General features: G+C 35.4%; 1 pseudogene; it reads right to left on the bottom strand.

The window, feature by feature from the left end:
- Positions 1–4582: 4582 nt before the first annotated feature.
- On the bottom strand, positions 4583–6129 carry LOC143621805 (epi-neemfruitin B 7-O-acetyltransferse L7AT pseudogene; annotated as a pseudogene).
- Between the last annotated feature and the right edge of the window lie 12147 nt (positions 6130–18276).

Below are 18276 nucleotides of genomic sequence, written 5' to 3'. Positions count from 1 at the left end.
ATGAATTAATCATAGATTAAAAAACAATTTAAAACCGAACGTAGTTTGTTACTTGGTTATATTAGTTGATAAACTGGTATTCGAAATGCATCAATTATTTCATGGTAAATGGAACTAGTGAAAAAAGAAACGAAAATAAATCCATACTAATTAAAGGACATCTAGTGGTATAAATATTGTAACTTACAAATCATTTTAGACTTTTATATAGGGATAGATTAAAAAATTAAATGATGAATTATTTTAATCTACCTATACTACCCTTTTATTTATTTATTTTATTTTTTCTCAAATTTCATTAACTACAATAAATGCAATACATAATCTAATGGTTTAGATCACTTCTCGTTATAAAAATCACTTCTGAAATGAACCTAATCCTATACTCTCTCTCTCTCTCTCACACACACACACACACACACACACATATATATATAGGATTAGTATTATTAAAGAACTCTTGAATTATTTAAGAACTTGAAGAAACTCTTAATAACTATATATATATGCAATACACATTAGTGCATAAACGCACTATATCGACGGTTTTTTTAGAAACAATATAATCTTCAAAGAAGGTGGAAAGAAAAAAAAATCACAAAATATTTTTTTAAGAAAAGTTAAAAATAATACTTTATTAGTTATCTAGTTTTCTCTAGATTTCACCTATATATTTGTGTGTGTGTGCGCGTGTAGTGATGATCCTAAGAAAACTTTTTGAAATTGAGAACTTTGAGAGCCATTTTGTACTATAAAATAACCCCTTTAAAAAATATTAAAAAATTATGAAACAAAAAAAAAACAAAAAATTTAAAGAAGTTACCAAAAATTTTTATTTTTCATCCTAGCTTCATAAAAGTAAAAAATTAAAAAAAAAAAACTAATATACACATGTATATTTTTATTTAATCTCCATTTACATAATGTAAACATATATACATCATCATGTATCTTAATTGTGCATGTGTGTTTAAAGAATAACACGTATAAAATTAAAAAATAAGCATTATACATATATATATAATTTTGCTAAACCGATGTTTTTTTTAATTTTTTTATTGAAACCGGTATGAAAAATAATTTTTTTTATTTTTTTACTTTTTACTTTTCTTATTTTCATTTTTTTTTGTTTTATAAATTTCTTTATTTTTCTTAGAAAGAGTTTTTTTGTGATACAAAACGGTTCTCAAAGTTCTTAATTTTAAAATGGTTTTTACACGATCTCGATTATATATATATATATATATATATATATATATATATATATATATATATATATATATATATATATATATATATATATATATAGGCTAAGTATAAAATGAAAACACACTTGAGTTGTGAAAACTTTAGAAACCCATTCTCAACCACATGTTTTTAATTAATGTTTAAATCTTGTGGTCCACAATTAAAGTGAATAAAAAATGTAAATATAAATATAACTTTTTCTCTCTTCTGAAAACATATATAAAAATTAGTAAAAAAATAGCAAAACATTTTTTTTTTGATGCTTCGATGTTTTATATTAAATGAAAACCCATTTAAGTTGTGAAAATGAAAACCCGTTTGAGTTGTGAAAACCCATGAAAACCCTATGTAACATCGTTTTTTTTGTTACACGTAATATATGTTGTAACATTTAATACAAAACATCGAAGCATCAAAAAAAAATGCTTTGCTATTTTTTAGCATTTTTTTACTAATTTTTATATATGTTTTCAGGAGAGATAAAAAGTTATATTTATATTTACATTTTTTATTCACTTTAATTGTGGACCACAAGATTTAAACATTAATTAAAAACATGTAATTTAGAATGAGTTTCTAGAGTTTTCACAACTCAAGTGGGTTTTCATTTTATACTTAGCACATATATATATATATATATATATATATATATTGTTGTTTTAACCATTAACTAATAATATAATTGTTGAGATTTATTCTTACCTCTTCTCACACCTAATTCTATATATAAAGTTGTGTGTTGTGAGCATCCAACAGAGTTAGCCTATCATATTGCGTCACATGGTGTTGACTGGACCCCTTGTCGTTCGCGACACCGTTGAATTTACCATGTTGTTGTTCGAGCAGCTGAATTTATTTATTCGCGAGCGAAACCATCAATTTTTCTCCATTCGCTCGGGCGAGCAAGTTGAATTCATCCATTCGCGGTGACCATTGTAGCGTGACCGTTGAGATGTGCACGAGCCAGGTTGCTGAATTCATTTCTCAGTTCATCCGTTTGCTAGTCACAACGGACAGACTAACTAAGAAAAATGGAAGTGAAATCAATCCAGAACTATTAGCACCGTAACCGTTGAAGAATTAGAATCCGGCGAGAGAATCCATAAAAGCATATGAACATTAAGTAATCATGGTGCTAATAATTTTACTATTGTAAAAGTGGAATTATCACATAGGTGATTTTATTCAAATGCTTAAAAATTATCTGGTTGTTAAGTCTTTTAAGTCACTTTCACTTATTGTCAAAAGAATGAGCCATGTAATTTATTTAACTTCCTCAAATATTTAAGGAATGTGAAGCATCCCCACATTAACTATTCTTAGTTTATAGAAGTACATGTTGTCCTATATGTTTGGACAAGTTTGCCCCAGGTATAATATGATTCTTAAGTAATGATAAAATACTCACATGTTTGCTAAATGCATAATTAAAAATGTACAGAATATATATATGTCGCTGGACCAATCGCTATAGTGAGAGTAGTTGTGGCCTGTGGGATAGATCTTGATGAAAGAAATGAACCATGAGTATAGTTTCCTATTTTAATGATGCACCAATAGCATTGTCAAGTCATAACCAAGGGACAATAGAACATCAGCAGCTTGCCAAGCACTAAGGTTAAGAAGCTTGTGCTGGGGAAATTTCTGCAAATGAGTATGTTGGATTTCTAAGAGTCGTTATCACATTTTTAAATCAAAATTATTTATGATTCACAAATGAATTAATAGGATAAAACTTATAATTTTGAGCAAGAATCAAGTGTGTTTTTATATAATAAAATTTATGAACAAGAGAGTAATTTCGTATGATCAATATCAATGATATTAGGGTTCATTAGTCAGTGATAACTGCTTTGCAGTTACGAAAACAGTTAACATGTTTGAATTTCAAAACAACAAATAGGCCCTTGTTAGTTATCATTAAAACTTATGAAAGAAATTTAATTAAATTAAATTTCTGATAAGATTTTAATGAAGTAGTGTATGTCGTCAGAGGCTATCGCCCCTTGATACCCTGCTACCGGTGTCGTTGCCCCTGGACCCCTGCCAAGGGGGCGTTGCTCCCTTGGAACCCTCATGACTTACGGGCTTCGCCGCTAAGTAGCAATAAGATTATAAATTCTAATAAGATCAAATAAGTGTGCACGACTTATTTAGATTCATATTACAATTAACTTGATCAGCAAGTTAATGCCCCAATTACACTAAAATCACTAATTAATAACTTGTTGAAAGACGAAGCATTACTTTGTGGGGGACAACAAATCAGCCATCTTGTTAATGAAAAACCCAGTATATGTTCCATAGGAGAAGCAAGTATGTACGTTGAGGCAAGCTTAGATACCACTTCATTCAATTCGTGAATGTGGAGAAAAGGAAAAATATTCATGTTGAACGAGTTATTAAGGAGCAACAAAAGGCAGATATATATTAACAAAGGCTTTACCAAGGATATAATTTGAAGAAATGAGAGATCTACATTGAATGAAGGACCTAGGGAACAAAGCAATCTAACTAGGAAATTTTTGGCTAAAATGGTTCGACTCTACGTTTGGAATTCGGTAAAAAAAAAACGTGATCATATATGAGGGGTTTAAGCCCTAATGTAAAGGCAAGCAACACCTTCGCATGCAAACCATGGCACTTGCCCCTTTGGTAATTAAGACACAAAGATCATCGCAACCCCATAAGAATAGACACACTTCTTGATCTCAGCAACTAATTTGAACTGAAGCAACTTTTTGGTGAACGTAGACAGCCTTTGTGTGTGTTCAAACATTTGTTAAATGTTGTAACTTGTTATTTAATGTTAATAAACTGTCGGCTCAGGTTTTGTTTGGCCTGAGGAAAAGGTCCAACTCAATAATTAAAAAGGATTATTAATGGGTTACCTAAGGCCAATTAGGACTATTAGGTTTCTTGATAGCTAAGCTAGTATTCACGTAAATCACATTACAAATAGAAGAACCGAGTTAGAGGTTATCAAGAGAGATATAAGTTACGTGTATTAGGATTTTTGAGTTATATTTTCTCTATTATATACTGAGATTTATTCAATAATAATCATTTGTGTTTTATGTTTGAAAAACTTTGAAAACACGGATATTATGAAAGAGCTCATATGACTTGATAATTGTTACATATATATAGGACTATGTTGTGAGTGTTAGTGTTTTTGGGTTTTGGAGACAAACAAGCAAATTATAGAAAGAGAATAACAATGCACTAATTTGATAGAATAAACATTAGAGAGTCATGTAGGTTAACAATACAAAAGAAAACTTAGAGAACATGACAAATAAACCAAATAAAAAATCCAAACTGTAACACTCCTTACAGACTACGAAACACTTATTAACCCACTCGAATTACTTTATTCACCCAATCTGTAACCTTCATTTGAATCGCTTCAATTGATTGAATTATGCCTTGATTTCCAGCCGTTAGATCTACAAAGCTTGTGACATGTGTTGAGCTATATCATCAACATCATTATCATTTGGTAGTATACTTGGGTTGATAGAGGCATATGCTAGTAGCTCCTTGTTGCATTGCATAATCTTCATTTCTTCTTCATTCAAATTCACCCACGCCTCTACTCCTCCCGGACATTTTGTATCCACTAGAGTCACAAAATTCACGAACACCGGCGAGTCATCGCCTATGATACCAGTCACCCAACTCGGCTTTCCCCAACCAAAATCAATATCATAGAAACCCATGTTACACCAACTTGTAAAAAGATAGTTGTTTATCGTGTCCATCGCTCCATTTTCTTGAAGCCACTTCTGCATTGCAATATACCCTTCATCACCTTGCGCTTCGTCCACAAACTCAACGTCGACTTTTGCAAAGCTTCCTCGCACCTTTTTCACCAAACCATGCAACGTGGTCTCATCGCTAGCTCCACACACTGCGTTTGAGATCCAAACAATGTTACCCAAAAAGTCTTTAGACGTTTTCGTAGCAAGTTTTCTACGAAGATTCACAAGATGGGTTAAACGAGAAGTGTTCTGGAAACCACATACTACTTCAGATGCTGCAAGTGCACACTTCCATATCAAAGCAGATACCACCTCAACTCTTGATGGTTGTTGAACTCCATTTCTTGTTGCCTCAGCTTTTAGTTCGGCTATGGCCTTCAAACTAAAAACAAATCTTTTCGTCCTACACTTGCCATGCTTTATCATTGTTTCAGCAAACATCATTGCTGCATCTCTAAGCCACGAGCTTTTCGCAGGGAAAATTGATGATGCGGTCAGGTTTGGATAAATTACTTCGGTTCCACAAGCCATGTTAGCCCATGCTTTTAGAAAAGTGTAGAGGCCGGCTCCATCAAGTGCATTGTGCGAAATGTTGAGCCCAATAACGATTCCACCACATTCGAAAATGTTCACTTGAACATTTGTTACTTGAGCACCTCGAGGTCCATTGAAACTAGGATAGATTGGCAAGAACTTGTTGATCAATTGGTAGTCTGGCTGGCGTAGAAAGTCGTCACAACGACCATGAACCAAAGCTAAGAGGAAATTAGCACCAACATCGTTACAATCAATCGAAAGTTGATCTTTTGTGGTTCCCGCAAGTGGGTAAAACTGGGTCAAGGTTTTACTTAATGATTTCTTTAGAAGCAGTGATCTTTCCAGGGCTTGGAATACATTGTCGCCATTGTGAATAGGGTAGTGCAAGCTGATGGGTATGTAAGGTTGGGTAACAAGTTGGTCTAGGATACAAAGCTTGAATGTTTTCAAGTGAGGTGGTGTTGGGGAAGATGGTTTGATGTTCTCTTTGGAAATGAGTTCAACTTCCATATTGTAAAATGGTTATTAATTGTTGTATAATTAAGCAAATAAGATTAGAAAAGATGGTGAATTGGTGATAGTGCATCCCTGCCAAGTCCCTTTTATAGTTGGAATGTGTATGTATGTATGTGTGTTTGTATGTATACATGCGTATATGTACGTGTATGTTTCATAATCAATAACTAATTTATATATCAGAACATACTGAGTTGGATAATTATATGTTCACATGGTGTAACTTTAATGTACGATTGGACTAACTTCCACGTTCCTGGCCAGTACATAAAATGATATTAAAATAATGGATAAAATTAAGACTATGACATCATCGTACGTTGCACTTTGGTTCTCGAACTTTGTTTTCTAGAAACCTACTGAATTGAAGCTGTTTTAAATTAATTTATCCGCAGTTTGAGTTGTTAATAGATTAATTAAGAAAGCTTCACGTTTCACGTGGATAGATATATATATATAATTTTTCTCCACGTTCTATAACGTTTGTTTACCGACAAGTGGGCGGTAAAGTAGTAAACTTGTTTAAGATGATCTTTTAGTACACAACATGTGGGCACGTACACACCACCATGGGAATAGGTCCAAGACCCCTATGACTATTTTGGGAAAACGTTATCTAGTCCCTCAAGAAGCATATGGCCGGCCGGTTAGAGCTAGCACTGTTACGGATTGAAACCATTACAGGTATGGGACTTGTCCCATATTGGTTGTATGGACAACTGATACGGTGTTTATAAGCCAAATGGGTTCTTTTACTAATCAGACTAGTTTTTTGGCTTAAGCTCTTTTGTTTGGCCTGTAACAAGCACCCACAACGCAAGGATGTGGGTTACAAAGGTCTAGAGGAGGTGGCAACCAGGCGGGCAAGGGGGTGGAGATGTGGAGGGAGGTCCGATTGGTGTGGTTTGTGGCAGCGAACGATGAGGCGTACGAGAAGAGTGGGTCCCCTTCTCTCACGTACACACATATTCATGGAATATGCTTGTGTTTTAAATTCAATTTAATCGGATGAAGTCGGCAAAATGTATACAAAATTTCACAAACGAAGGGAGCCGTGCTCAAATTTTTAGCCGAAAATGACTAAATTTACCCTACATATAAAAAATTTTGGCCGAAAATAGCTAAAATTTACGCTACATATAAAAAATTTCGGCCGGAAAAGGCTAAATTTAACACTACGTATAAAAAATTTTGGCCAAAAACGGCTAAATTAACACTACGTATAAAAAATTTCGGCCGAAAATGGCTAATTTACACTACATATAAAAAATTTCGGCCGGAAAAGGCTAAATTTTACACTACGTATTAAAATTTTTGGATGAAAACGAATAAATTTACACTATTGCGTTCAAAAACAGGAGAAGTCGAGGCCACCCCGGGCCCTAAGCAAACTTCGCCATTGCTGATACATACATCAGGGGCCGACCATAAAGGTAGGCGAGCCGTATCCCCAGCCGAGACCTATTTTTTCAATGGCCTAAAAATTTTTATATGTATTTAAAAAATATAAAACCTTATAAAAATTATTGGATTATATTAAAAGCTTAAAACTTTATAATTAATTACTACACTAAATAATTTTTTTATCCATAATCCAAGTTTCCAACTATAACTTATTGAGTTATATATTGGGCCCAAATTAAATAAAAAGAACAAAATAAAAATGAAAAAAGAGAAGTGACGAGCGAGGTAAGAGTCAAGTAGGCAGCTGTCGAGTAACCGACCACCTAGTCCACCACCGTCAACCATGAAACCATATATTTGTTTTTTTTATAATTTTTAATTTAGCCCCATATTGGGTATTTGTTGAGTTCTAAATTAGATGTAGTATTAGTAGTTATGCCTCCTAAAATAGCAATTATGTATTGTTAGAAATTGGCAATTGTTTTGAGTCATAATTTTTCTATTTCTTAGGATTTGATTTTTAGCAATTATGTCTTCTAAATAATCATCCGGTGCTCAAACATTTTAGCAATTATGTCTTCAATCATCCAACGCTCAAACATTATAGCAATTATGTTTTCTAAACAATCATCCGGTGCTCAAATAATTCATTGTCAAGAATACTACGATCAAGAACTTCATGAATTATCGGTTATCTATCACAGTATGTCGTTTTATCACTATATTTTTGCTATGTTTACTGTTATAACGTTAATCATCGTTTAAAAAAATTATTTTACGTAACTCGTTACTCGTTGAGACCTAAGTGTCTTTTCCTTTCGGCTCAACTGAGGCATTTAAATCCTCATGACCGTCCTGCATGCAGCATACATTGGTTATATATGTTTTCTTGCAGTTGATTCCTTTTCAAGTTGTTAAACAGAAGTAAAAGTGGGGCAAAATACTTTATACCATTTTATTTGTAAGTATAAACTAGTAAATTTCATTTGTGTGTTGCCTTTCAAGCATCACTATGTAACAAAAAAGATAAAATCGAATTTGTCGTAAAAAAGTAGTCCAAGTTTTGCTTAACGAAACAACAATAATAATAATTAACGGAATAATAACAATAGCAATTATGTTATTATTATAAGTAATAATAATTATAACTAATAATATTAACAACTTAAAATATTACCAAAAAAAACTATTCAATAAACATGAAAACACAATACAACTCAATATATAGTTTTATCGTCATCAAGGTAGGGAAAATGTATAACAATATTAACAAAAAAATTATCTCATCCATCATTTCTCTATCCAGCCATAAATTTAAAAACAAACAATAATAATGATACACTTAACTGTTATATAAAAAAATAATAAAATAATCGTTTATGAGTAAAATATGATTTTTGGAAAACAAAAATATAAATTTAGAAAAGTATATGAGTTTTAGTTTTAAATTATAGGTTTAGAATGTGTCTAAATTAGTTACAAATAAATTAGTTAAAAGGTGTGTTTAAACTGTTTACCCAAAATGAGTTCTAATGTGAAGACTCGACACATGTATGGATTGTGTGAATGCAATATGCGGAAATACGCCTGACACAAGCATAAGTTTTAATGTTGTTTTTGTCCGATTCAATGCACGCCATTTATCGGATTGTGTTTCCATTGACTTTTCTTTAATTATAAGCAAGTACAGAGCATAACTATTGACCAGTAGGATGAAATACAAAATGGTTGGAGGTGTTATGCACGGTCAAATGACAGTTAATATGGTTACAAGTTTACATAGTGCATGGGGCATTTGTGACAATAGTTGAAAGTTATTTAAAGGAGTTTTGAATAACTTGTCACTTTTTGTGAACATGAAGGACGGGATGTGTTAAACTGGAAGAAAGGTTGTTAACGGCTCCTATGGGTCGTTATAATCTGGAAATTAGGGTTTCCTTCTCAAATCAATTCTCTCTGTGTATCATTTTCATTGATTGTTAGTTCTTAAGATTCGTTTTCTTTCTTGTTAAATAATTCCTAATTGTTTGATTAGTGGTATTCTTGTAATTTGTTTAATTTAAATGAAGTTGTTTGTGATTGTTCTTATTCAATTTGTTCTGATTCGGCTTGAATTGATAACACAAAAGTAACAGCAAAATAAAACAGATATTTATATCTTTTTTTTATTTTCGTAATATAAAAAGTATTAAAACATTTTGGATATTAAGCTGAATGAATGGTAAAGATATAGATATGTTACATTGAAACGTACTCCATTTTTTAATAGATTTATTTTAATGATCATGCTTTTAATCAGCAGCGGAGCCATGATACTTTTTCCTGTAGGTTCAAAGATTTTTGATGTTTGAACATCGTCAACAATCTTTTAAAAAAATTGCCAATAACCTCAAAATCAAAGCATAAGAGTTCAAGACAATTATTCAATCAACACATAAATGCATAACTTTAAACCTAAACAATTAAACATACAATAATTGTAATCAAACATCAGCATAAATCATAACATAGATAAACTCATAAACATATAAAACTAAACAAAAACTGACCTTGAATTTTTACTCATATTAGATTTGAAAGATAGATGAACGGCGAATGATAAATAGTGATATGATTGATGATTTTGAAATCGAAATCTTGATTAATTGAGTTGTGTCGAGGTGGGATTGAATGGTTGGTAGCTTTTCAAAATCTGAACAGTTGATGGAGTCGAAGCAACGTCGCATGGGTTGGGGGATGGCTGCTGAGGAGCATCGCGTATGTCATAAACGTTGGGAACAAGCTGGTAATTATCGATAATTCCTTTTCCTTTTATTAATAATTGTTTAAAGTTAGCATTTTATATAATTTTTATTTAGGTATTATTTATCTATGTTAATTGGCATTCTTTATAACTGACTTTCGGACTTTGGGGTTGTCTATAACGGGGTTATTGCCTTATTAGTTATTAGCTCACTTTTGTAATTCTTATTTAGTGAAAAGGTACGGGGGAAATTGATTCATTCATTCTATTATCTCATAAATGCATTACATTATATAGCGATACAAATGGAAAACTTGAGCTCGTTAAAATTGGTCTGAGCCTAAACGTTTGCATTTATAACACTTTTGCTCAGACATTTTATATTGTACACTATCGACTAGGGATGAGCTCGATACCACCGACCGGCACCGATCTCGAATTTTCAGATCCCAATTTTCTTAAAAACTTAGTACCGGTAATGGTACTAATAATGCTCGTTCTGTACCGGTTCGTATGCAAAAATTTGGTAAATACCGATAGTGATCCTGAATTTCCCAATCCTAATTTTCTTAAAAATTTGGTATCGGTACCCGGCACCATTTGCTCATCCCTACTATCAAAATTATACTATTGGATAGTGTTGGTTCAATTCTCTCAATCGATATTAACTGATACTTCCGGATCAGTTATGCCTCATTAAAACCCTACTAAGAAAAACTCTATGTGACAAAATCTTAGTTAAGGAAGACGAGTACAATGTGTATATTACTCCCCCTAAGTTTTGCATGCATCTCTCAGTTTATGGAATCCAATCTTCTGTGATAGATGCTTGATTTGATCTTGATATGGTCTTCTTTGATCTTGATAATAAAGGCTGTAGCGTCTTCAAATAGTTTAATCTGGCTACTTTTGAATTACTTTAGTCCATAAGCTTCTTTAATAATGTTGAAATCGTTGACTTACATAAGTAAAATCGTATATGTATTAAGATCGAGCTTTGTGCGAGTCTGAAAAATACCGCATAATCATATGACCAGGGACTCTATCTTTTCTTATGAAACAATCAATGTCTCGAGTCCCACAAATATATACTTATCATGTCATATGCTTGATGAAATTGTCTCGCTAAAAACCTTGATAGAACTTGATAGAAAAAACCAGTTGGACAAAACCGTAGTGCAATGCGTATTTACATAATTATCAACATGCTTTGGGATGATATCAAATTGGTACTTTAGGACTATAAGATAAACTAATATCACTAGATCAGGTGTGTTATCTCGTTAAAAACTACCTAATAGAAAAATACCAGTGGGACAAAAACATGATTTAGTTATACGTTACCTGGTAAATAATTAAACACCGACTCACTTGTAATAGAACCTGATTACAAATATGTAGATATATATCAGATTATATTTATTTTATTTAGTCAATATTGTATTCATACTCAACCATGATTCTTTGTATCTTTATCTCGAAATATGAGATATCTTTGTATTTACCTATTTAAGGGATTTAGATCAATGGAATACAATTGAGCAAAAATAATATCTTTCAATGGTATCATACCTAAACTTCATACGATCCTGCAGATCTACTTTCTTCAACAGCCTTCTCCTTTCCTCAAACATCTCTTCCCCCCTTCTGTCTAATGGACATGAAACTTCACCCTGCCGTCACCGTATCCAACATTAAAAACTTCATACCCATCACCTTAGATAATGAAACCGCACCCTACGTCACCTGGTCCGAGCTTTTCCGGATTCACTGTACTGCCTTTCAAGTTGGTCAACATCTTCAACCTAAACCGACGCCCACCCCCTTTTCATCCAGTGGAGATAAACAGCCCGATACAACCGATAAATCAGCCACACCCGATGATGCCTAGAAGTGTCTAGACGCCATTGTTTTACAATGGATCTATGGCACCATCTCTACCGACCTGCTACAAACCATTATCAAACCGAACACGACAGATATGACGCATGGAAAGCTCTTGAAAATCTGTTTCAAGACAACAAACCATCCCGTGCTCTTTACCTTCAACAAAAACTTACTAAACCCGGTTAGACACCTTCACTGACATGAAAAGCTACGGCATGGAAGTAAAGATTTTGTCTGATCAATTGGCCAATGTTGATGCTCCCTTATCTAATCAACAACTGGTTCTCCAATTGCTCGGAGGCTTAACCGAACAATACGAGACGGTGGCTACTATTCTGCAACAAACCATCCCCTTCCCAGATTTTAACACTGCTCGTTCTCGCCTCTCTTAAGAAGCCACACGTAAGGCAAATCAAGCAGCCCATGCTTCCCAATCCGCCAGAACAGCCTTACAAACCACCGCCACCAAGCCAGACGCTACACCACCAGAAAATCCAAACCGTACTGACTTCACCAATAGTGACCGTGGCCGCGGTCGCGGACGTGGTCGGGGTAGGGGACGCGGTCAGAGTACTTTCGGCAGAGGTCGCAGCTCCTTCTCTAACCAGCCACCATCTAATTATTCACCATGACACAATTATAATTCTGCTCCAACCAACACCCCATGGTCACAGTGGCCTCAATAGCCGACCACACCACCATGCCCTTACCCCCACCACTTCTCGAAACCCTAGCCCGGGCATCCTTGGTTCTCAACCAGCACAATCCTACACGACTGGCTATTACCCGACTGACATTAAGCAAGCCCTGCACACCATGTCACTTTATCCTCCGGAGCGGCCATGATACATGGATACCGAGGCTACGAACCACATGACAAACAACTCAAGTAACTTCACGTCTTATTTTAACACGGGTATTTTACGCAACATTATTGTCAGTAATGGTAATACTATTCCAGTTAACGGACAAGGCAATCAAACACTTCATCCACCTTACCCACCCCTTAAACTTAATAATGTTCCTTTTGCACCTGACATAATTAAAAATCTTTTATCGGTTCGTCGCCTTACCACCGATAATCAAATATCTATCAGATTTGACCCGTATGGTTTTCTTGTGAAGGATCTCAAGAACAAAGCTCGTATCCTACGCAGCAATAGCTCCGGGATCTCTACCCTCTCACTTCTCAAGACCTATCAAAGATTCGTTCTCCTTCTACCTTTGCAGCAATTTCTCAAGACACTTGGCATCAACGTTTAGGTCACCCAGGACCTAATTTATTAAACACTCTTAGAAAGTCGTCTTTTATTGATTTTGGAAAAATAAATAATAAGCTATGTGAATCTTGTGTGTTTGGAATATTTACTAGACTTCCTTTTGTTGATTCAAAAACATCTACATTGATGCCTTTTGATATCATTCACAGTGATCTTTGGACTTCACCGATTATGAGCACAGGAGGTCACAAATATTATATATTGTTTATTGATGACCACACCAATTTTTTATGGACATATCCTATTAGTCATAAATCCAAGGTTTTGTCCATTGTCACACTTTTTGCAAACTTAATTAACACACAATTTGAGCGAAAAATAAAGCAATTTCAATGTGACAATGGGACGGAATATGCTAATTCCGCATTCCAAAAGTTTTGCCACGACAACGGCATGCTTTTTCGCTTCTCTTGCCCCCACACATCATCTCAAAACGGTAAAGCAGAACATACAATCCGCTCAATCAACAATATTATGCGTACTCTTCTCACCCATTCTCACATTCCACACTCCTATTGGCACCATGCCTTGGAAGTTGCCACCTACCTACTCAACATTCTCCCTGGTAAAAACCTTTAATTTAAAACCCCAACGCACTTACTTTATAATCGAATCCCGTCCTATGCACACCTCTGTGTGTTCGGTTGCCTTTGTTATCCTCTTCTTCCTCGCACCACCATTAATAAATTACAACCTCGTTCAACACCGTGTGTTTTTCTCGGATATCCAACCCAACATCACGGTTACAAATGTTTTGATTTATCGACACATAAAATTATCTTGTGTTGCCACGTACACTTTGACGAGAAAATCTTTCCCTTTGCTAAACTGCACAAACCTTCCATACAATCTTAAAGATTTTCTCACTAATAACCTACATCCGTCTCATTGGGCCGAATTCCATAACTAGCCCAATTCCAATCAGCCTAACTCACCCTCTTCTATCCCCTCCACATCACCTACGACCTCCTCATCCACTCCTGTGACACCCACCTCCTCTGTTAACCCACAACCACTAAATACTTCTACCATACCAGCCTATACACAAATTAAGCCCAAACCCATTACTAATTTCTACTCCTGTCGACCCAAGCTAGCTGCCACCTCCACACTAGCCCCTACTGATCCACATTCCACACCAGTTGAACCTACCACCGGCCAAATAAATACACAGCCCATTCCTGGCCTAATACCATCTCCACCTCTCCATAACTCTTCTCAACCATCACAACAGATTTCCAGCCCACTTACCACTCATTCCTCACAACCTCAACCCCCCACTCGAACCATCCACACTAGATACACGGGTGGCATCACCAAACCTCATCAACTCTTCAATCTCTCTTCATCCACTATCGTACCAATTCCAAGAAATCCAACATTTGCCTTGTCTACACCGGAATGGCATATTGCCATGACAGTTGAGTTTGATGCCCTTATTAAAAATTACGGGAGTCAGTTCCACGCCAACCGCACATGAATGTTATACGTAGCATGTGGTTGTTTCGACACAAATTTAAATCAGATGGTACCTTAGAACGCTACAAAGCAAGGTTGGTATGTGATGGTAGAAACCAACGGACTGGGGTGGACTGCGGTGAAACTTTTAGTCCGGTTGTTAAACCGGCCACGATACGAACCGTACTATCTCTAGCTTTGGCTCAATCATGGTTGATACATCAATTAGATGTGATCAACGCATTTTTACATTACACACTTAACGAGACGGTTTACATGTATCAACCTATGGGATGTCGGGATAAAAATTCTCCAGATCATGTGTGTCTTCTCAAGAAATCTCTATATGGTCTTAAACAAGCACCACGAGCATGGTATCAAAGGTTTACCGATTTTGTTACAACCATCGGATTCTAGCAGAGTCAGTGCGACAACTCTTTATTTGTCTATTGTTTTGGTCAAAAATTGACAATGGTAATTTCGTAACCAAATTAGTAATCGGGACTAGGTGTTTGTATGAAATGAACGTAAAAGTGCTTGAACACGAGGATTTGTTGCGAGGAAAAAACCCGTTATCCTTGGGATAACAAGCAAAAAACCCTGGGTGGTGAAAACTATTAGTACCGGTTTATTAATAATAAAGGTGATTACAAGTGTGGAGCTTAACCGGATCGTGATTACAAAGAATGCGAGTACTAGTAAGTTCTCGAGTGCTAGAGTGTGTGTTATGATCGGGTTTTGAGCTATATTTATACAAAAAATAAAAAGCTAACAATATGACCTATAATTTTGGAAACTTTTGAAGGAGTCCAATTAGCCGTTAATTCCTTTAATCACCACGTTTTCTTATTGGCCACGCTCTAATAACAGCAAGTGCGAGTCTTGAGAATATCAAGCAACCGTCTTTGACCTGGTAAACATGGAAAGTAGAAAAGATTGTGTTATTTATATAATGTAAATGGGATACCTGTTACCTTGGAGGATACCGTGTCCTAGATTTGCTCTGAATATAACCTTTGCCAAGGATACTAAAAATCTGTGCCCCAACAATTGTTCCCAAATTTTATCGGCTGTAGATATGCATTACAGCTGTAAAATTTTTGAATTTTGAATTTTAAACTTTGTGTGGTGGATCTTTAATACACGCATCCGCCGCTTTCATGATTCGCCAAACCCTAGGCCGTCCATATATCTACCCCGATAAACATTATTTATCTCATATTCTCTTTTTATCCAGGTAACTTCTCTCTTTTCTATCTTCTGTATCTTTGTGAAATCATGAGTCCAAAGCTTCACAAGTTCAGTATCGAAGATTTCGTATCGCAAAATCTTCTCGCTAGTCCAGCGAGTGAGATATGCATTTTTGGTGATGCCGATATCACTAATCTGCGGCCTCGAGGATGCTTTCCTCCTCGAACAGTTTTAGACCTTTCGACGCCGCACTTTCTTCTGACCATGTTTCGAAAACTTGGATTTGTTTTCCATTCCTGCCGTTTAAAATCGGCTTTTCATATCCATTCCCTGCCAATACAACATAGTTCTTCTCTAGAACGGGTCTTAATTATGCCCAAACCATGCCCATGGTTTGGAGGACTTTGCTCGTTTTGGAGAGACTAATCGCCGATCATGCTTTTGATTTTACCCTCTCGGAGCTTGTTGTTGTATACGATCTTCGCAACCATGGATCTTCAAGATATCTTCTCAAAATCAAATATGGTCAATCTCTATTGGTTTTAAGAAATACCCAGAATAATGATCAGTGGAAGAGACAATTTTTTTTTGTTAGGAGAGATTCTCTTCCACAACACAATAGTCTTCCTTATCTCTGGGTTTCCAAAAGTAGGATACTGTATCTTGAATATATACTGATATCTTTCGTGACTGATGTGTTTTTCTTTATTCTTGCAGCTTTGAAGTTTTTTGAGATTGCTCCTCCTACCAGAGAAACTGAGGACAAGCTTGCATCCTTCTTTCTTATTGACGAAGAGGAAAGGACGTTTCATCTTCAGTCAAGCTTTCAAGAACCATCTCCATCCTCAAGTTCTGTTATGTATGGTAAGAAACATTTGAGATGTTAGTGTAAATATTTTAAGAATCATGGATACTAACCTGTATATTTGTAGGTAAGTCTGCTTCTGCTTTTGCCCTTAAAGATATCGAAAGCATGGTATCCACCCGAAGCGCTATCAAGAAAGAACCCATATCCAGCTCTATCCCGCGTCCAGAAAGTAGCCGAGCGAAAGGTTCTAAGAAACGGAAGAGCCAGGAGATCAGCGAATCCGTTCCCGTCCACGATGTTGATTTTCATGATGCCATGAATAAGACTCAGCATGTATCTTCTTCGTTTTTCATGATTTCTCATATCCTGAGAGTAACTTATATTGGGGACTCTTTATCCTTGTAGGGCCTCGAGTATCTTTCCTCCCGGTTCGCTGCCATGAGCCTTGAACTCCATGAATCCCATACTCGTATCTTTGAACTGATGAAGATGGGGGTCACAAAGACCAGTCTTCTTGATAAGAAGACCAAAGAGGTAGATGACCTGAAACTGGAGTTGTCACTGGTCAAGAAGGAATTGGTTCATCAAGAGGCGGAATGCTTGATAAAGGTTTATGATGCTATCGTGGGGGCGAAGAAGTCTTCTGCTGTTTCTGTATTCCAATCCCGGCTCAAGATGGCTAAAGAGGCGAAGGATGCTGGTCTGGACACTCCTTTCTGGGATGTAGCTGGTTGGGAGAAGATACTGGCTGAGCTTGGTGGGGAGAAGGTGGAGGATCCTGGTTCTAGTGGAGCGGAGAAGGCTGCGGAAGAGGCTGTAGAGGTGGCTATCAAGGATGCAGTGAAGGCGGTCGATGGCGAGGTACAATTGGGCGATGATAACGGTAAAGAAAAGGCTTGAGCCCAATTTTTTATGTGTTTGTGTCTATTAGTCTAATGTTGGGTTGTGATGGTTGATGAACAATTTACTTTTCTGTTTTGAACTACAATATGTTTAGGATATTAGGATTCATGGGTGGAGGGATCTTGACTTTCCAAGACGAAGCCCATGTAATCTTAACTTTTGAACATCTGGCAATACTTGGGTGGAGGAATCTTGGTTTTTCAAAACGAAACCCGGGTGTTTCCTTTCTAATTTCCTGCACGTACGATTAGTAATAGTATAATCTTTTGGCTTTAAGTATTGTGTTCGGTAACTTGTAAGTTTTGGTTAGAATATTATATGTCTTTATTTTTCTGAAAGAAGTTAATTCGAGGATAATGTATCCTGAAAACATGATTTTCAAATATCAATAGTTCCAGAAAGACTTCTCATTAAAATATTCTAAAGATTTATATACTTGTAGAAAGCATAACCAAAATATTTGTTAGGAATTGAAATAAAATATCTTAAGGATAATATATCTTTATACCTTGTGTGAGTTATCACAATCAAACCAAA

Source organism: Bidens hawaiensis, unplaced genomic scaffold, assembly GCF_021521415.1.
Source record: "Bidens hawaiensis isolate Kalapana, Puna unplaced genomic scaffold, B.hawaiensis_p1.1 tig00002977_1, whole genome shotgun sequence".
Taxonomy (NCBI): Eukaryota; Viridiplantae; Streptophyta; class Magnoliopsida; order Asterales; family Asteraceae; genus Bidens; species Bidens hawaiensis.
The sequence above is the reverse complement of the archived record's forward strand: the minus strand, read 5'-3'. Positions and strand labels throughout refer to the sequence as shown.